General features: G+C 39.3%; 2 pseudogenes; one reads left to right on the forward strand and one right to left on the reverse strand.

The window, feature by feature from the left end:
* Positions 1-5,966: 5,966 nt before the first annotated feature.
* LOC124555355 lies at positions 5,967-6,778 on the forward strand (annotated as a pseudogene).
* Positions 6,779-7,187: 409 nt separating this feature from the next.
* LOC124556286 lies at positions 7,188-13,255 on the reverse strand (annotated as a pseudogene).
* Between the last annotated feature and the right edge of the window lie 9,064 nt (positions 13,256-22,319).

Raw genomic sequence — 22,319 nt, forward strand, 5'->3', positions numbered from 1 at the left:
CTGATAACTTTTTATATTAGCGGTTAAACTCCGTTAACATTTCTAAATTTTATGTAGTTTAAATAAAACATTACATTTTCACTGTAAAAATAATATATGTATATTTATAAATACCTAAAAGTAAAAATACTTCCTTAACATCTTCAGTGTCACGCTCTAATTATAAGCTATTTAAGTAAACGAAAAATAATATCACCAAAATAAATATTCAAAAAATAAATGTTAAAAGATAGATCTTAAAATTAGAATCATATCAACCTTGTATACAACCAATTAAATAAATAAATAGTCTATAGAAACCTTGACCACCAAATAATTCACCTCAACCATAATCAAATGATTTAGATTAGTAATAACCCAATTTTAAAGGAATATATCTTATAAACTTAGTTGAAAGAAAGGGTACAAACCACATAGAACAAAGAAATCTGACAAAAGAAAGTTTACTTAAAGCAAATAAATTTTGAGAAAAATCAAAATTAGAAATAAGATAACCCAGATAAGCACCTAAAACAACTACAGTAATAGTTAAAAACTTTAAATAATAAGGCAAGGCAATCACATGAGGAACAGGAAAAATTAACCAAGACAAAAGACTACCACCAAAAACAGCAACAAACAATAAACCAATTATACCAAACGAAATATAATAACCCTTATCATCAAAAGAAAATCTAGAATAAAAATTATTATCACCAGATATTGAGTAATAAAAAAGAGGAAAAGAATAAGAAGCAGTTAAACCAGTAGAAAAGAAATAAAGAAAAAAAATCAAACAATTAATTCATCTTAAACAAACCATTTCAAGAATTAAATCCTTTGAATAAAACCCTGCTAAAAAGGGTATACCACACAAAGACAAACTAGAACCATTAAAACAAACTGAAGTTAAAGGTATAAAATTAAAAATTCCACCTATAAAATGAATATCCTGAGAATCCTTTAAATTATGAATTATTGAACTTGCGCACATAAACAATAAGGCCTTAAATAAAGCATGAGCTAATAAATGAAAAAATGCAAGTTTTGGATAACCCATAGCCAAAATTCTTATTATTAAACCAAGTTGTCTTAAAGCAGAAAGAGCAATAATTTTTTTCAAATCAAATTCAAAATTAGCTCCCAAACCAGCCATAAATATAGTTATACAACCAATTAAAAGTAAGAATCAACCACAATTATAAGTATCTAATATTGGTCTGAAACGAATTAATAAATAAACCCCAGCAGTAACAAGAGTAGAAGAATGAACCAAAGCAGAAACAGGAGTAGGAGCAGCCATAGCAGCAGGAAGTCAAGAAGAAAAGGGAATTTGAGCTCTTTTAGTTATAGCTGCTAAAACAATTAATATAGTAATAAGCTTTATTTCAAAAGAATTAGAAATAAAATCATAATAATAAATATAATGTCAACCACCAAAATTCAATATTCAAGGAATAAAAATTAAAATAGCAACATCACCAATACGATTAGATAGTGCAGTTAACATACCCACACTATGAGATTTCACATTTTGGTAGTAAATAACTGAACAATAAGAACCTAAACCCAAACCATCCCATCCTAATAAAATTCTAATCAAATTAGGACTAATAATTAAAAAACCCAAAGAAAGAACAAACATTAAAACAATAACAATAAAACGATTTATATTTTTTTCTCCCGATATATAATCCTCTCTATAATAAATAACCAAAGAAGAAATATATATAACAAAAGACATAAAAATAAGAGACATTCAATCACAATTAAAGTCATAACAACCATAGAACCATTTAAATTAAAAAGTTCTCATTCAACAAAAAAATCTATAATCAATTATTAAATAATAAATAGCCAAAATAAAAATTATAGTTCTAGAAAAAAATAAAAAAAACTCAAAGAACAAATAGAAAATAAATTCACGGCCTAAGATGAAAAATTCATATCATTGATTCCAAAAAACAACATTTTTAATTAAAATACTTAAGCAACCTAAACAAAAAAATTCTCACCCTTTAAACAAAGAATATTTAAAGGCAATCAATGTAAAAGTGAAAGATGATATTCACGAAAATAACCAAGAGAACAAGTATAAACACCAGAATATTAATTACCACCAGATAAACCCAAAGACAATCAAAAATAATTAAACTTTAAACCCAAATAAGAAATAATCTTCATAACACGAAAAATACCATAACCACCTAACTTTAATGAAACACCGACAAGAATCATTCTACCTGAAACAGGGGCCTCAACATGAGCCTTAGGAAGCCATAAATGAACCAAAAATATTGGCGTCTTAACAAAAAAAGCAAGAATTATAAACACACAAAATATAAAATAATAAGAACCAAAATCACCAATAAAGGAAAATATAAAGTATTAGAAAAATCATAAACCCTAAATAACACTAATAATAAAGGCAATCTAGCAACCAGAGTATAAAAAATTAAATAAACACCAGCCTGTAAACGTTCAGGTTGATAGCCTCAACCCAAAATCAAAAGTAAAGTAGGAACTAATCTAGCCTCAAAAAAAATATAAAAAGAAAGAAGACTCAATCTAGCAAACGAACAATAAAGCATAATCATTAAAATTAAGACCAAAAAGACAAAAAAATTAGAATGATAAGAACTAAAATAAACTGAAGCTCTAGCAGTAATTATTAAAGAACAAATTCAAAAACTAAGCAAAATCGAACCAAAAGAAAAATAATCAATACCAATATAATGTTGTTGTTGTGATCTTCAGTCCTGAGACTGGTTTGATGCAGCTCTCCATGCTACTCTATCCTGTGCAAGCTTTTTCATCTCCCAGTACCTACTGCAACCTACATCCTTCTGAATCTGCTTAGTGTATTCATCTCTTGGTCTCCCTCTACGATTTTTACCCTCCACGCTGCCCTCCAATACTAAATTGGTGATCCCTTGATGCCTCAGAACGTGTCCTACCAACCGATCCCTTCTTCTGGTCAAGTTGTGCCACAAACTTCTCTTCTCCGCAATGCTATTCAATACTTCCTCATTAGTTATGTGATCTACCCATCTAATCTTCAGCATTCTTCTGTGGCACCACATTTCGAAAGCTTCTATTCTCTTCTTGTCCAAACTATTTATCGTCCATGTTTCACTTCCATACATGGCTACACTCCATACAAATACTTTCAGAAATGACTTCCTGACAATTAAATCTATACTCGATGTTAGCAAATTTCTCTTCTTCAGAAACGATTTCCTTGCCATTGCCAGTCTACATTTTATATCCTCTCCACATCGACCATCATCAGTTATTTTGCTCCCCAAATAGCAAAACTCCTTTACTACTTCAAGTGTCTCATTACCTAATCTAATCCCCTCAGCATCACCCGACTTAATTAGACTACATTCCATTATCCTTGTTTTGCTTTTGTTGATGTTCATCTTATATCCTCTTTTCAAGACACTGTCCATTCCATTCAACTGCTCTTCCAAGTCCTTTGCTGTCTCTGACAGAATTACAATGTCATCGGCGAACCTCAAAGTTTTTATTTCTTCTCCATGAATTTTAATACCTACTCCGAATTTTTCTTTTGTTTCCTTTACTGCTTGCTCAATATACAGATTGAACAACATCGGATAGAGGCTACAACCCTGTCTTACTCCCTTCCCAACCACTGCTTCCCTTTCATGTCCCTCGACTCTTATAACTGCCATTTGGTTTCTGTACAAATTGTAAATAGCCTTTCGCTCCCTGTATTTTACCCCTGCCACCTTTAGAATTTGAAAGAGAGTATTCCAGTCAACATTGTCAAAACTTTCTCTAAGTCTACAAATGCTAGAAACGTATGTTTGCCTTTCCTTAATCTTTCTTCTAAGATAAGTCGTAAGGTCAGTATTGCCTCACGTGTTCCAGTGTTTCTACGGAATCCAAACTGATCTTCCCCGAGGTTGGCTTCTACTAGTTTTTCCATTCGTCTGTAAAGAATTCGTGTTATTATTTTGCAGCTGTGACTTATTAAGCTGATAGTTCGGTAATTTTCACATCTGTCAACACCTGCTTTCTTTGGGATTGGAATTATTACATTCTTCTTGAAGTCTGAGGGTATTTCGCCTGTTTCATACATCTTGCTCACCAGATGGTAGAGTTTTGTCAGGACTGGCTCTCCCACGGCCGTCAGTAGTTCCAATGGAATATTGTCTACTCCGGGGGCCTTGTTTCGACTCAGGTCTTTCAGTGCTCTGTCAAACTCTTCACGCAGTATCATATCTCCCATTTCATCTTCATCTACGTACATCCTCTTCCATTTCCACAATATTGTCCTCAAGTACATCGCCCTTGTATAGACCCTCTATATACTCCTTCCACCTTTCTGCTTTCCCTTCTTTGCTTAGAACTGGGTTTCCATCTGAGCTCTTGATATTCATACAAGTTGTTCTCTTATCTCCAAAGGTCTCTTTAATTTTCCTGTAGGCGGTATCTATCTTACCCCTAGTGAGATAGGCCTCTACATCATTACATTTGTCCTCTAGCCATCCCTGCTTAGCCATTTTGCACTTCCTGTCGATCTCATTTTTGAGACGTTTGTATTCCTTTTTGCCTGTTTCACTTACTGCATTTTTATATTTTCTCCTTTCATCAATTAAATACAATATTTCTTCTGTTACCCAAGGATTTCTACTAGCCCTCGTCTTTTTACCTACTTGATACTCTGCTGCCTTCACTACTTCATCCCTCAAAGCTACCCATTCTTCTTCTACTGTATTTATTTCCCCCATTCCTGTCAATTGCTCCCTTATGCTCTCCCTGAATCTCTGTACAACCTCTGGTTCTTTTAGTTTATCCAGGTCCCATCTCCTTAAATTCCCACCTTTTTGCAGTTTCTTCAGTTTTAATCTACCAATATCTAATTATATTCAAATCTGCGTATGAATAAACACAAATCATAAAAAGAAAACTAGACAGAAATATTAAAGAATGTACCAACCATCAACAATTATTAACCAAACAAAGAGGGATCAAAAAAATAGTTATAAATAAATACTTTAACATAAAGATAAACCAAAAGAATTAAAAAATCATTCCCATGAGAACGAATTATTGAAACTAAAATAGAAAAACCTAAAGCACCTTCACAAACAGAAAAAACCAAAAAAATAGCAGGAAAAAAATAATCATAATCAAACTCAATAAGAAAAACAATAACTAATAGAAATAAAGAAAGAACAATATATTCTAATCTCAAAAGGACCATTAATAAATGCTTACGTTTAGAAGATAAAACATAAACACCAGCAAAATAAACCAATAAAGAAGTAAAGACAGGGAATATAAACATTAGTTTTAATAGTTTAAAAAAAACGCCGGTCTTGTAAACCGGAAATAAGTCCAGCCCCCACTTTTAAAACTTCAGAGGTGAAAAAGCTTTCCATCATTGGTCCCCAAAACCAATATTTTTAATAAACTAACCCCTGAAATGATCAAAATAATAATTATATCGCTATCAAAAGTAATAAATATTAATTTTATTTAATTAAGACATCCAATATCAATAATGCTTTTCATTATCCTACTAACTTTTACAGTTGGACTAATAACAGGAACAATAATGGAAACGTATTCATTATCATATATTTTATTTTTAACGTTTCTTGGTGGTATATTAGTTCTATTTATTTATGTTATGAGAATTGCATCAAACGAAATATTTCAACCTCAATCAATTACGATAATTATTACCTGAACAATATGAGTATTTATTATATCAACATTAATTACTTTAGATATAACAATATTTATAGGCTTTTTCAAGAATACTGAAACTATAAATATTGATAATTCAATCAATTATCAAGAAATAACAATATCTTTAGAAAAACTATATAATAGACCAACATTCATTATCACAATAATAATAATAATTTGTTTGTTTGTAGCATTATTAGCAGTTGTTAAAATCACTAATATTAACCAGGGGCCTATTCGTAAAATAAGATAATTTACTAATGAATAAACCCTTACAATTAAGACATCCTTTAATTAAAATCATTAATAACTCTTTAGTTGATTTACCTGCACCAACAAATATTTCATTTTGATTAGATTTTGGGTCCCTACTAGGGTTATGTTTGGTAATTCTAATTGTAACTGTACTATTTTTAGCTATACATTATACATCTATATTGAAATAGCATTTAGTAGCGTTATTCACATCTGCCGAGACGTAAATAATGGTTGAATTATTCGAACCTTACATGCAAATGGAGCTTCTATATCTTTTATATGTATTTATTTACATGTAGGACGAGGTATTTACTACGGATCTTACATATACATACACACCTGAATAATTGGTACAGTAATCCTATTCTTAGTTATAGCAACTGCATTTATAGGATACGTTTTGCCTTGAGGTCAAATATCATTTAGAGGTGCGACAGTAATTACTAATTTATTATCAGCAATTCCATATTTAGGAACAGATTTAGTTCAATGAGTATGGGGAGGGTTTGCTGTTGATAACGCAACAGTAAATCGATTCTTTACATTCCATTTTGTACTGCCATTTATTATTGCTGCAATGGCAGCAATTCATTTATTCTTCCTTCACCAAACAGGGTCTAATAACCCCTTAGGCCTAAATGGAGATATTGAAAAAATTCCATTTCACCCATACTTAACTTTCAAGGATTCTATTACATTTGTATTAATAACATCATTATTAATTATATTGTGCTTGATTAATCCTTACCTCCTAGGGGATCCAGGTAATTTTGTACCTGCTAACCCATTAGCAGTTCATATTCAACCAGAATGATATTTCTTATTTGCATATGCAATTCTACGATCAATGCCTAATAAGCTAGGAGGTGTTATTGCATTATTCTTATCAATTAGAATCTTAATAATTTTACCATTTTATAATAAAACACCATTCCGAGGTATTCAATTCTATCCTATTAATCAGATTTTATTCTGAATTATAGTAGTTGTTGTATGCTTATTAACGTGAATTGGTAAACGACCTGTTGAAGAACCTTATATTATAACAGGACAAATCTTAACAATTATCTTCTTTACATACTTCTTAATTAATGTACATGTTGCAAACGCATGAGATAAACTAATTAAGGAATAATAAGTTAATTAGCTTAGGAAAAGCGTATGTTTTGAAAACATAAAACTAGAAGTTTAACTCTTCTATTAACTTTTCTTAAAAAATTTCACTAAATAAATGAAATAAATAAAATCTTTGAACCAACAAAGAAAATAAAAGACTTCAAAGATAAGGGCAAAAATCTTTTTCAAGCTAAGTACATTAACTTATCATAACGAAAACGTGGTAATGTCCCCCGAACTCAAATAAAACCAAAGGACATAACAGCAAGCTTAATAAAAAATATAAAAGAATAAAAATCACCACCTATAAAAATTAAAGCTAATAATATTCTTATATAAAACAATTCTAGTATACTCAGCTAAAAAAATTAAAGTAAACCCGCCTGCACCATATTCAATATTAAAACCTGAAACTAACTCAGATTCAAATGGTTCAAATGGCTCTGAGCACTATGGGACTCAACTGCTGTGGTCATAAGTCCCCTAGAACTTAGAACTACTTAAACCTAACTAACCTAAGGACATCACACACATCCATGCACGAGGCAGGATTCGAACCTGCGACCGTAGCGGTCGTGCGATTCCAGACTGTAGCGCCTTTAACCGCTCGGCCACTCCGGTCGGCTAACTCAGATTCACCTTCAGCAAAGTCAAAAGTAGTATGGTTAGTTTCAGCTAAACAAGAAGCAAAACAAGCTGAAGCTAAAGGAAAAGAAATAATAATAAATCAACAATAAAGCTGGTAGTTTATAAAATCAAACATGTTAAAACTACCAATTAAAATAATTAAAGATAATAAAATTAAAGCCAAACTAACTTCGTATCAAATTGTTTGAGCAATAGAACGAAGAGAACCTAGTAAAGAATAATTTGAATTAGAAGACCAACCAGCAATTATAACAGTATAAACACCTAATCTAGTACAACATAAAAAAACAAAATCCATAAGTTAAGTAAGGGAAAATCACTCAAACAGCCAAGGAAATTATTATATTAAAACAGTAGAAAAATAATAAAGTAAATAATTAGATATAATAGGAATTGGCTGCTCCTTACAAATTAACTTAATAGCATCACTAAAGGGTTGAGGAATTCCTGCAAACCCTACTTTATTTGGACCCTTTCGAATTTGGATGTAACCTAGGTAAGATGGCGGCCACTAAGTGACGCGCGTTTCTTTGGCTCACGAGTTTTTCCGCTCATTGAAGGTGTTACAGAGGAGTGCGGCAGTCCACAACGTGTACATCCGACTAAACAAGTGTTACTTGCCGTGGTGTGTTGTTCTCCGTTGATTACGACAAGTGATAAGTGATAAGTGAGTGAAAAATGGGAAGAGCACGAGTAAGCGGCAGCAGGCGAGGCTACAGGGGCGCAGGCAGCGTGGGCGTCCGGTCTCCGGCGGCAGGTGAGGCCTCGCTTCCCGACATCGGGGAACTCGTCCGGTCCCAGGTGAGTGCGGCGCTGCACAGTAAAGACACGCTAGACGTAATAGTGCAATCCATCACGGACTCTGTGACGGCCGCGGTCATGGACAAACTGCAAGAGTCTGTCGGGCGAAACAGCACCGAAATCCAGTCTCTTAAAAAGTCCTTGGCCACACAAGAGAAAAAAGCCGCCAACCTAGAAGCTAAACTGTCTGCGGCCACCGATGAAATTGAGCAGTATCAGCGAAGGAACAGCTTGCGCTTGTTCGGGGTAGCTGAAAACGATCGTGAAAACACCGACGACCTGGCCATTAGCCTCGTGCGTGAAAAACTTGGTGTGCAGATCGACGTGGCCGATATTGACAGAAGCCACCGTGTTGGGCGCAGAATACCAGGTGCGATGAAACCCAGGCCCATAATAATTAAATTTGTGTCATACCGGAAAAGAGCTGAAGTGTTTGCTCAGAAAAGAAAACTCGCCAAGAGTGGGTTTACCCTGAGGGAAGATCTGACGCGCGAAAGACTAAAAGTTTTGAACACTGCGATCACACACTTCGGCCTTCAAAATGTATGGACCCAGGATGGCAGGATCGTAGTCAAGACGGAAGGAGAGAGGAAAACGGTGACGAACATGTCCGAACTGAAAGACTGAGCGAAATCTCGCGAGACACAAAGTCTCATATTTTACTCTGTCTAATATAAGTTAATTTTTATTCTTTCTTTTCATTTTTTTACGTAAATATTGCTTCGTTATTTCTATATGTACCATAAGTACTCTATTTAAAATCAGTCAATTGTTTCACATAAATATTGCTTCTTTAGTTGCCTATCATAAGTGCTCATTTATATTCATATTGTCAGTCAAACGGGAATTAACATTCTCCATTAACAGGAATCTCCTTAAAACCGCCTTTCTATATATGTTATTTTCATCCTCGTCACTACCACTACTACTACTACTATCTTTTTCGTAACCACTATTGCCACTTTTCATCTTTCTTTTCGCTCCCTTCTCCGATAGCTCCAGCTTGTTTTTCACCTTTAGCCCACAGACGCCTGAGTCAGTCACGACCTTGGACACACCTGTAAATATGTCTTCCCCCGCGAAATCCAGCTTTTGTCCCTCTTCCGGCCAGCAGGTACACGGAGCGCGCTCGGTCCTACAGGCGGCCACAATGGGACGGACCGGTTCCGGCGGCGGGCTCTTTGTGGCCCACGCGAACGCTCAGTCGCTAACGGCTCACTTCGACGAGTTCTGTGACCTGTTCTGCCAATCGCTGTTCCATATTATCCTCGTCTCTGAAACTTGGTTGAAACCAAACATTTCTTCCGCCGCTATCCGAATCACTGGTTACTCTCTCCTAAGGGCAGATCGTGAAACACGACGCGGGGGTGGTGTGGGTGCCTATATTCGCTCTGATCTGAGACCTACTATACTATGCACATCGGATGCAAAGGGCGAAGGAGAAGCAGAGTTCTTGTTTTTCGAAATAAATACATCAAATCAGAAACTGCTAATTGGAGTAATATATAAACCTCCAAATGTCGGTGCTATGTCCTCCTTTCAGTCTGCCCTGTCCTCGCTCGTGACACTGTATGAACACATAATCATTATGGGCGACACAAACATCGACTTACAGTTAAAATCTCCCTCTGCAGAAAAACTTAGGAGACTGTTCCACTCCAATGATATGAGTTTAACACCGCTGGACCCAACTCATCACACGCCACACAGCCATACACTCATAGATATAATAGCAACAAAGCGACCAGATAAAATAATTCGCGCCAATCAGACATCCGCTCCAGGACTCTCTGCTCATGACGTGATTTTCTTAAATTACTCAGTACATACTACCAAAGAAAAATCTCACCTGGTAACCTACAGAAACCTAAAAAATGTTAACCATGACGCTCTTCAAAAGGATTGCTCAGACATCCCTTGGCATGATATAAGCAATGAACCGACTTTAGACGGAAAAATTCGGGAATTATGTCGCAAAATTATTGCACTGTATGATAAACATGCTCCTCAACGCACTGTCAAGGTAAAGAGAGCTCCCGCTCCGTGGCTCACCACTGCATTACGCCAGTTAATGAATGATCGTGATGCTGCACATCGGGCCTTCAAGCGTAACCCAACTCCCGAGGCATACGAAGCTTATAGGAAACTCCGAAATAGAACCAAGCAAAGCGTGAGGAATGCCAAAATCAGACATGCCCGCTCTGTCGTATGCGGCATATCAAAACCTGCTGAACTGTGGAAAAAGCTGCGCAGTTTCGGTATAGGGAAGCGAAGATCTGACGCTGTTTATCAAGCGTCTGCAGAAGAATTAAACGATTTCATCTCAACAGCCGTAAACTGCCACGCAGCGACAAATTACCAGCCCCAAGATATCAATCTCTCGAGAGACAAGTTTTTCCTAAAACATGTCACTACCGGCACAGTACACAAGGCAATTATGAGAATCTCTTCCGAGGCAGTAGGGAATGATGGAGTGAGCATTGGCACGATTAAGAACGTCGTAAACACTATTACCCCAGTTATCACAGACATCTTCAACCTGTCTCTTGTCAGTAGTACATATCCTACTGAGTGGAAGCAAAGCTTAATTCAACCTATACCCAAGACTGACAACCCTAAGTCGCCAGGTGACTACAGGCCGATCAGCTTACTTCCCGCAATATCTAAAGCCCTAGAACACATCGTCCATGAACAGCTGACGGATTACCTCAAAACTCATAACATCCACGACAAATATCAGTCAGGCTTTCAAAAGCACCATAGTACAGCAACTGCATTAATCAAAGTAACTGATGACATTAAACATGCTATGGACAGACGTGAAGCTACCATCCTAACACTGCTTGACTTTAGCAAGGCTTTTGATACAGTTGACTTTGATATATTACTAATTAAAATGAAGCATCTGAATTTCTCGAACAGCGCAATACACTGGTTCGACAGCTACCTCAAAAACAGAAGGCAACAAGTCATTTGTGGGTCGGAAAAGTCATCATGGAAAAACGTGCGCTCTGGAGTTCCCCAAGGCTCCGTCCTTGGTCCATTACTCTTCTCACTGTACATTAATGATATTTCTTCAGTGATTCACTCCTGCAACTACCATCTATATGCCGACGACATCCAACTGTACATAAGTGCAAGCCCCAAGAACATTGCTGACGCAGTAGCGAGTATGAACGCAGATCTTTGCTCTGTTTCTCGATGGGCACAGAACCTAGGTCTGAAACTAAACCCCAAGAAATCCCAGGTCATACTTATATCTCATCCAAAGTTAATCAGTCGATACTTTCGCGAAACAGTCCCTCAAATACTCCTCAATGGTACCCAACTACCATACCAAAAAACAGTAAAAGATCTTGGAATAATCTTGGATGAACACCTAAACTGGGAAGAACAAACAGTCACAGCTTGCCGGAAATCGCTCTCCTCCCTACATGCAATTCAAAAATTTAGAAAAATATTTCCAACCCATGTTAAACAAAAATTAGTCCAAACACTAGTCTTGCCTAATCTTTACTACTGTGATGTAGTTCAACATGGCACAAATAATGAAAATTCGAAATGCCTCGAGCTAGTGATGAATGCTTGTGTTAGATACGTATGCAACATACGGTTGTATGATCATATCAGTCCTTCATACTCCCAGCTAGGTTGGATACGCCCACATAAGGCACGCGATCTCCACACGATGTGCTTACTTCATCGATTTCTTAGCCACTGGTGCCCCCAATACTTATCTTCTCACATTAAACACCTATCATCATTCCACAACCGCAATACCAGATCGGATACGTCTAGCATCTTGGCTGTACCTTTACATAACACAAAATCTTTCTCCGTGTCATTCTCCATCTCAGCCATACGACTATGGAACGCGCTCCCCTGTGATCTGCGTCTTATTCAAAACCACTCAACATTCAAGAGGGAACTTAAGACTTACATGTTAGGGACGGTATAGCCACCATTGTTGTGCCCCCCCTCATCTTTTTCTTTCTCCTCTCCATCATAGCTTCGAATTTTACCATTCTATTTCTCTTCCTCTAACCTATCTACCTTTTCTATATCTCTTTCACCCCATTCCATCGTCTTATGTCTCTGCTTGATGAGAATAACTCACAAGCTGCAAGAATATAACGAGTAAATTCCCAACTAGCAATAAGACTGACACTCGACTGACACTCATAAAAGAAAAATATGTTTACTTTCATATACATAGTCATTATTATTATTATTATTATTATCATTATTATTATTATTTTTATTATTCTTGATTGTTATAATTATTTTTTGATTGTTATAATTATCATTGTACTACTTTTATAATCTCTATTTTTTTCTTTAACATTAGTACTGTATAACATGTTATATGTCCTAATTTTCTGTAGACACTGAAATTTGTTGAATCTGAGTATGCCTGGTTAGGTGTAAGAGAGGGCCTGAAGGCCCTAATCTTGCCAGGTAAAATAAATGCATAAATAATTAAATAAATAAAATAAATAAAACCTTACACTCTAATAAAGTTAAAAAAGCAACACTAATCAAAACACAAATAACTAATAAAAGAAAATTCATAATAAACATAAATAAATCATAAAGTATCAATACTATATGTAGAAAAAATCTACATAAATGAATTCTAAATTCAACACATTAATCTGTCAAAATAGTAATCTAATTAATATTAATCAATAAAATAAAAAATATTTCAACCATATGGTCCTTTCATACTAATATGAATTAATAATCTTAGGATAGAATCCAACCTGGCTAACGCCGGTCTGAACTCAGATCATGTAAGAATTTAAAGGTCGAACAGACCTAATTACTGGACTACCGCACCCAAAATTTTTTTTAATCCAACATCGAGGTTGCAATCTGCTTTGTCGATATGAGCTCTCAAAAACAATTATGCTGCTATCCCTAAGGTAACTTAATCTTATGATCGTAAATTATGGATCAAAACAACAAACATAAATAAATGATATAATAATGAAGAGTTTATTTATTCTTCGTGTCACCCCAACAAAACATCATCATTAAATATTGAAAGACAAACAAAAAACTATATAAAAATAAAATGTTAAGCTCTATATGGCCTTCCCGTCCTAGAGAAAAATTTAAACCTATTGACTCAAAAGTTAAATTCAAAAATTTATTAAGAGACAGTTGATTTCTCGTCAAGCCATTCATTCCAGCCACTAATTAAGAGACTAATGATTATGCTACCTCTGCACAGTCAAAATTCCGCGGCTCTTTAAAAGTTCGCTCAGTGAGCAGGCCAGACCTCAAAATATTTTCAAGAGGACATGTTTTTGATAAACAGGTGGAAATCAATAATAAATTCCCAAGGTAAAAATTATATACAAATAAATATACTAATAGTAACATTATTACAAAAATTTTAAAATTAAATAAATAATCTTAATAAAAAACCTAAAATACTTATAATATCAAAATAAAAAATAATGAACTAAAACGTAATCTTAAAGATAGCTGGTTTAAAGCTTACTATTATATTTTATAAAACAAATTATAGGTTATTAACTTCAAAGCTTATCCCTTAAAGAATAAATAAGTTAATATTTATACTTAAAAAAATTAAATAAAAACAATTAACTTAAAAAACTAAATTTTTTCTTAAGAAACTAGATATCTTGGGAAACGATTAACATCTCATTTCTATAAATAATTTTATAATAATTATGATACATTAACAATAAATTATTTATAAATCAACCCAAATCGAGACAAGTAAAGTAAATACTAAAATTTTGATAAACCCTGATACAAAAGGTACAATAAATAAATTCTACTTTTAAAAATTTAAAATAATATTTCATAAAACAATTACATTACCAATAAACTATAACCCAAAAAATCAGTTCTACAAAATATACTATGACAAAATTAGACAAAATTATTTTTATTAAATAATTAAATAAACAAAAAATGAATATAATAAGATAAATAATCAAGATATCCTGATTTGCACAGAAAAATTTTCAGTGTAAATGAAACACTTTACTTGGTTGGTTGGTTGGTTTGGGGGATTAAAGGGACCAGACTGCTATGGTCATCGGTCCCTTTTTCCAAAGACAAAGAACACCCACAGAGAATAAAAACGAGGAACAGAAGAGATCACAGACGATACAGAACAAGAGAAACTGAGACAAAGACAAGACAAAACGAACTAAAACCACACAGAGTGTGACGGTGGTTGGCCGACCATAGAAATAAAAAGGAAAAGCCAACCACTTAGAAACACATTAAAAAATCAGTGTAAAATCATAGGCCAAAGGCCAGAATCAACACAAAACAATAAAATAAAACAGAAACACTCAGAGTAAATGGTAAAATCCCCTTGCCCGAATAAAACGTAAAACTAAGTCAGCCATAGTGGAGTCGTCTGTTAAAAGGGCAGGGAGCGTATCAGGCAGCGCAAATGTCTGCCTGACCACAGCTAAAAGGGGGCAGGCCAACAGAATGTGGGCCACTGTCAAAGCCGCCCCGCAGCGACATACAGGAGGGTCCTCCCGGCGCAGTAAATAACTGTGTGTTAGCCGGGAGTGGCCAATGCGGAGCCGACAAAGGACGACGGAGTCCCTGTGGTTGGCTCGCATGGATGACCGCCACACAGTCGTCGTCTCCTTAATGGCACGGAGTTTAGTGGGTGTAATCCGATCGCGCCATTCAGCGTCCCAAAGCGCAAAAACTTTTCGGCGGAGGACTGCCCGCAAATCAGTCTCTGGGAGGCCAACATCCAGAGATGGTTTACACGTGGCCTCTTTCGCCAGGCGGTCAACATGTTCATTGCCCGGGATACCGACATGACCGGGGGTCCACACAAAGACCACAGAGCGGCCGCAACGCGCAAGAGTATGCAGGGACTCATGGATAGCCAACACCAGACGAGAACGAGGAAAACACTGGTCGAGAGCTCGTAAACCGCTCAGGGAATCGCTACAGATCACGAAGGACTCACCTGAGCAGGAGCGGATATATTCTAGGGCTCGAAAGATGGCGACTAGCTCAGCAGTGTAAACGCTGCAGCCAGCCGCCAAGGACCGTTGTTCGGAATGGTCCCCTAGAGTTAGCGCATACCCGACACGACCAGAAACCATCGAACCGTCGGTGTAAACAATTCCATAGCCCTGATACGTGGCAAGGATGGAATAAAAGCGGCGGCGGAAGGCCTCTGGAGGGACCGAGTCCTTCGAGCCCTGTGCCAAGTCGAGCCGAAGGCAAGGGCGAGGAACACACCACGGGGGTGTACGCAGAGGCGCCTGGAAAGGAGGCGGAACAGGGAAAAACCCAAGCCCGCAGAGAAGCTCCTTGACGCGTACAGCGATCGGACAACCCGACCGGGGCCGACGGTCCGGCAGATGGACGACCGACTGCGGGAACAGGACACGGTAATTTGGATGCCCGGGCAAACTAAAAACATGGGCAGCATAAGCAGCCAGTAATTGTTGGCGTCGTACCCGCAGTGGAGGTACACCTGCCTCCACTAGTACGCTGTCCACAGGGCTGGTGCGGAAAGCACCAGTGGCAAGGCGTATCCCGCTGTGGAGAATTGGGTCCAGCACCCGTAACGCAGATGGGGATGCTGAGCCATAAGCCAGGCTCCCATAATCCAGACGGGACTGGATTAACGCCTTGTAGAGCCGCAACAGGGTAGAGCGGTCGGCGCCCCAGCGGGTGTGGCTCAAGCATCTCAGAGCGTTTAGATGCCGCCAACACGTCTGTTTCAGCTGCCGGATATGAGGCAGCCAAGTCAACCGGGCATCGAAAACCACCCCCAAAAACCTGTGGGTCTCCACCACAGCAAGGAGTTCGTCGGCAAGATAAAGCCGCGGCTCAGGATGGACTGTTCGGCGCCGGCAGAAATGCATAACGCGGGTCTTGGCTGCCGAAAACTGAAACCCATGCGCTACAGCCCAAGACTGCGCCTTACGGATAGCGCCCTGTAGCTGACGTTCAACAGCTGCAATGCCAGTAGAGCTGTAGGAAAGGCAGAAGTCGTCAGCATACAGGGAAGCGGAGACAGAATTTCCCACGGCCGCAGCAAGCCCGTTAATGGCTATTAAAAACAGACAGACACTTAAAACAGAGCCCTGTGGCACAGCGTTCTCCTGGACGTGGGAGGAACTATACGAGGCCGCGACTTGCACGCGCAAGGTACGACACGACAGAAAATTGCGGATAAAAATCGGCAGAGGACCCCGAAGACCCCATCCATGAAGCGTAGAAAGAATGTGATGACGCCATGTCGTATCGTACGCCTTCCGCATGTCGAAAAAGACAGCGACCAGGTGCTGACGGCGGGCAAAAGCAGTACGGATGGCCGACTCCAGGCTCACCAGATTGTCGGTGGCGGAGCGGCCTTTACGGAACCCACCCTGAGACGGAGCCAGAAGGCCCCGAGACTCCAGTACCCAATGCAAGCGCCGGCTCACCATCCGTTCAAGCAACTTACAAAGAACGTTGGTGAGGCTAACGGGACGGTAGCTGTCCACCTCCAGAGGGGTCTTTCCAGGTTTCAAAACGGGGATGACAATGCCTTCCCGCCATTGCGGCGGAAACTCCCCCTCGACCCAAAGACGGTTGTAAAGATCGAGAAGGCGCCGCTGGCAGTCCACTGAAAGGTGTTTCAGCATTTGACAGTGGATGCCATCTGACCCAGGAGCGGTATCAGGGCAATCAGCTAGGGCACTGCGAAATTCCCACTCACTGAAAGGAGCATTGTAAGATTCCGGGTGGTTGGTGCGAAACGAAAGGCTCCGACGTTCCAGCCGCTCTTTAATGGAGCGGAAGGCCTGGGAGTAATTCGCAGAAGCGGAACTCATAGCAAAATGCTCGGCTAAGCGATTTTCAATGACGTCGGAGTCAGTACAAACGGCTCCATTCAGTGAGAGCGCAGGGACGCTGGCAGGGGTCCGATAGCCGTAGACGCGTCGAATCTTGGCCCAGACCTGCGAGGGAGTGACATGGAGGCCAATGGTGGACACATACCGCTCCCAGCACTCCTTCTTGCCTTGGCGGTTGAGGAGGCGGGCCCGCGCACGCAGCCGTTTGAAGGCGATAAGGTGGGCTAAGGAGGGATGTCGCTTGTGACGCTGGAGCGCCCGCCGGCGTTCTTTAATCGCTTCAGCGATCTCAGGCGACCACCAGGCACAGCCTTCCGCCGAGGGGACCCAGAAGAGCGGGGAATGGCAGATGCGGCGGCAGTTACGATGCCGGTGGTGACCGATTGAACCACTGCATCAGTGTCATCAGTAGAGAGAGGCTCAAAAGCGGCAGTGGAGGAGAACAAATCCCAGTCAGCCTTATTTATAGCCCATCTGCTAGGGCGCCCAGAAGAGTGACGCTGTGGTAGTGACAAAAAGAGTGGAAAGTGGTCACTACCACACAGGTCGTCATGCACACTCCATTGGACAGACGGTAAGAGACTATGGCTACAGATGGAAAGGTCAATGGCGGAGTAGGTGCCATGCGCCACACTGAAGTGTGTGAAGGCACCATCATTTAACAGCGAGAGATCGAGCTGCGACAATAAATGCTCAACGATGGCGCCTCGACCTGTGGCCACTGACCCACCCCACAGAGGGTTATGGGCGTTGAAGTCGCCCAATAGCAAGAAAGGTGGCGGCAATTGGGCGACCAATGCAGCCAGGACATGCTGCGAGACATCACCATCCGGCGGAAGGTAAAGACTGCAGACGGTCACAGCCTGTGGCGTCCACATGCGTACAGCGACAGCCTCTAAAGGCGTCTGGAGAGGGACAGACTCGCTGTGCATAGTGTGAAGGACATATATGCAGACGCCACCAGACACCCTTTCATAAGCTGCTCGGTTCTTATAATAACCCATATAGCCACAGAGGGCGGGGGTTCGCATCGCTGGAAACCAAGTTTCCTGGAGAGCAATGCATAAGAAAGGGCGAAGGCTGATAAGTTGGCGGAGCTCAGCTAAATGGTGGAAGAAACCGCTACAGTTCCACTGGAGGATGGTATTGGCCATTGCTGGGAAAGGCGTGACGGGTCGGGGAAGGCAGATTACGCCGCTGGGTCACCTGCTGCCTCCAAGTGAGCACCTGTGCCAGTGCTTTCCATGGCGTCGGAGGGACTGGCGAGATCGAGGTCCTCAGCGGACGCCAGGATCTCCACCTCGTCCTCAGACGCAGAGTTTGAAGGTTGCGGTGGGACAGGTGCCACCGCAATGTCAGGATGCTTGGGAGCCTTTTTCTTCAACTGCTTCGCACGCTGTGCCTTGGGAGGGTCTGGCTGGGAGGGCCCCACTGGGTCAGTCTCAGGGACAGACGACGACCGTGAAGCCCTATGACCAGCGACCGGTTGGTGCTTCAAAACTTTGCGGGTATCCGCTTTGACACTGGGCAAAGCCTGGGAAGGGAGGGCCCCAAGGGACCCCTTCCTGGCTAGAGTAGCCGAAGAAGCCCTACGCTTCTCCGGCTGGGAAGGGGGGACGAATGTCCCCGATGGTTGGGGTTGTGTCGCTCCTGGAGTAGATGGAGCAACAGAGGGCGAAGTGCCCCCCACAACCAAGGGGGCCGGGTCATGTTGACATAGCTGAGAGGCAACAGTACGTGACGACACGGGAGAGGGTCGGACCGCTGTTGCAGCAGCGGCATAGGTGGATGTCATGGGCACAGGATGTAGCCGCTCATATTTCCGCCTTGCCTCGGTGTAGGTCAGGCGGTCCAGGGTCTTATATTCCATTATCTTCCTTTCCTTCTGGAAGATCCGACAGTCCGGTGAGCAGGGGGAATGGTGTTCTCCACAGTTAACACAGATGGGAGGCGGAGCACATGGAGTATCAGGATGCGAAGGACGTCCGCAATCCCGACACGTGATGCTGGAAGTACAGTGAGATGACATGTGCCCGAACTTCCAGCATTTAAAACATCGCATCGGAGGAGGGATATATGGTTTCACATCACAACGGTAAACCATCACCTTAACCTTTTCGGGTAAGACATCACCCTCAAAGGCCAAGATGAAGGCACCGGTGGCTACCTGATTATCCCTCGGACCCCGATGGACGCGCCGGACGAAGTGAACACCTCGTCGTTCGAGGTTGGCGCGTAATTCATCGTCGGACTGCAGAAGAAGATCCCTGTGGAATATAATACCCTGGACCATGTTGAGACTCTTATGCGGCGTGATGGTAACGGAAACATCCCCCAACTTGTCACAATTGAGCAACCGCCGTGACTGGGCAGAGGATGCCGTTTTGATGAGCACAGAGCCAGAGCGCATCTTGGACAAGTCCTCCACCTCCCCGAACTTGTCCTCTAAATGCTCCACGAAAAACTGGGGCTTGGTCGACACGAACGATTCTCCATCAAGCCGCGTACACACAAGGTACCGGGGTAAATATTCGCCACTGCCTTCTTTAGCAAGACGTTCCTCCCATGGAGTAGCTAGAGATGGAAACGATCTCTGATCAAATTTCTTCCCGTTGAGGTTAGACCTCGATCGCTTAGAGACTGCTGGTGGAGGCCCACCAGCGATAGATGATGTACCACGCTTCATTGCGGGTCATCCGCCCTGATGCCACCTACTCCGACCAAAGGCCCTCCCCACGGGCGCCACCCAGCCACAGCAATAGCCACCTGGCAGGATGGCCATTGCCGGGAGTCCTGATGCCACAGGGAGATGGGCATCTACTCCTTGGCATACGTGGGGAGTGAACGGCGCAGGCATTAGTAGAGCGATCCCTGTGTTGTCAGGGGGCTACAACCAAGAGGGTACATGGCGGCCCCACCACAATGGACTGGCTACCGTGCTGGATGTTAGGTGACATGTGGTCCATGGGCGTCGCCAGTGCAGAAAATGGCCCTGCACAGTGCTTGGCAGAAAGAGCACGCAGGAGCGCATCCATGCCCAAGCGATGGAGAGCGGGCAGGACTGCAATGCAACGACGAATAAGATGGCGAAAGTTCTCAACACAACATGGACACAATGCACCAAGTAAGGCGCCCTTCCCCAATCGGCTCGCTCTTCGGAAAAATTTTGAGATATGGAGGTCAAACCCGACAGGGGACCATCACATAAGCCGAAACGTTTGAGACTCCTTTTAGTCGCCTCTTACGACAGGCAGGAATACCGCGGGCCGATTCTAACCCCCGAACCCGCAGGGGGAGAAACACTTTACTAATAAGTTATATCTTGAAACTCTTCCTAGATACACTTTCCAGTACATCTACTATGTTACGACTTATCTCTTCTAAATTGAAGCTACATTAAAATAATAAAATAGAATAATCAATAATGAGAGCAACGGGCGATGTGTACACACCTCAGAGCCAATTTCAGTTAAATTAAATGAATTAAATTACTATCAAATCCACCTTCATTAATAGTATTTTACTATCAAATCCGTTATAAACAAAAATCTACTGTAACCCACCTCCTCTTAACTATAAGTTGCACCTTGACCTGAAATATTTTATAATTATAAATCTAGAGAATTATAACCCTAAAAAGATTCTCTGAGAACGGAGATATACAAACAAATAAATTAAGTAGAGTAAATCGTGTATTATCAATCATGGGGTAGGTTCCTCTGAATGGAATGAGATACTGCCAAATTCTTTTGGTTTAAAGACCTTAACTAATAGTACCCTGGTAAATATAATTAACATTTAAAATAATAGGGTATCTAATCCTAGTTTATTATTTAAATTTCTCAGATTCAGAAAAAGAGCTATAAATAAATTTTAACATTTCACCTTACAAATCTATATTTTAACCCTAAACATATAAACAACTGTTTTAACCAATAATATTCACTTGTATCAATCGTATAACCGCGGTTGCTGGCACGAATTATGCCGATACTAAATCAATTGCTAAATCCAAAATCACTTGATAATTAAATCAAATTACTGCAAAAAGAACATTTAGTTTAACAAAATTTACATATTATACAAACAAAAAGTGAATAAACAAGCAAGAATAAAACTTTTGGAAACAAAATAAGATATTTGAAAATTGAAAAAATTAAGAATAAATAAAAGATTCAAACATTTAAAGAAAAAAAATGAAAAAAACACAAAAATGACAAAAAAAAAGAAACGCACCCTCGAATGACCACAACAACTTCTCTATTATATATAAATAAAGATTAATATGGAACATGAATACCAATAAATGTATTATATTCTTTCTTATTTTATCTTTCTTTTCACTAATATTAAAGAAAGATAAATAATATAAAAAATTTATTTTATACAATTATGTAATTTAATGTAATATGTTATTAATATAAAATTAACTTTATATGAAATTAAATTATATTTTAATTAGTTAAATAATTTAATTATAGAAAATTATTAAATTATATTATTATAATTAATATAATTATTTATATTAATATAATATTTTATACTTCATATTTTTAAATATATTTATTATATCCAATTATAATAATATTAAATATTAAATTACATATTATTATATAATTTATAATATAATAACCTATTTTAAGCTAAAAACACAAGTAGCAATAATCCTAGGTAAATAAATGTGTTAAAATAATCATTTAATAATAATAAAAAACATTATAGGTATTTAAATTTAATTAAATGTAATATATTAATGTAAATTATTCATTATATATAATATATATTCAAATTATCCGAACCGAGATAAATTAATTAGATATAACCAAAAAATACATAATCAAGTTTTTTTAAAAAAAATTTAATTTATATATTAAATATAAATGAAGTGCCTGATTAAAGGGTTACCTTGATAGGGTAAATCAA

This window comes from Schistocerca americana, chromosome X, assembly GCF_021461395.2.
Source record: "Schistocerca americana isolate TAMUIC-IGC-003095 chromosome X, iqSchAmer2.1, whole genome shotgun sequence".
In the NCBI taxonomy this organism is placed as follows: Eukaryota; Metazoa; Arthropoda; class Insecta; order Orthoptera; family Acrididae; genus Schistocerca; species Schistocerca americana.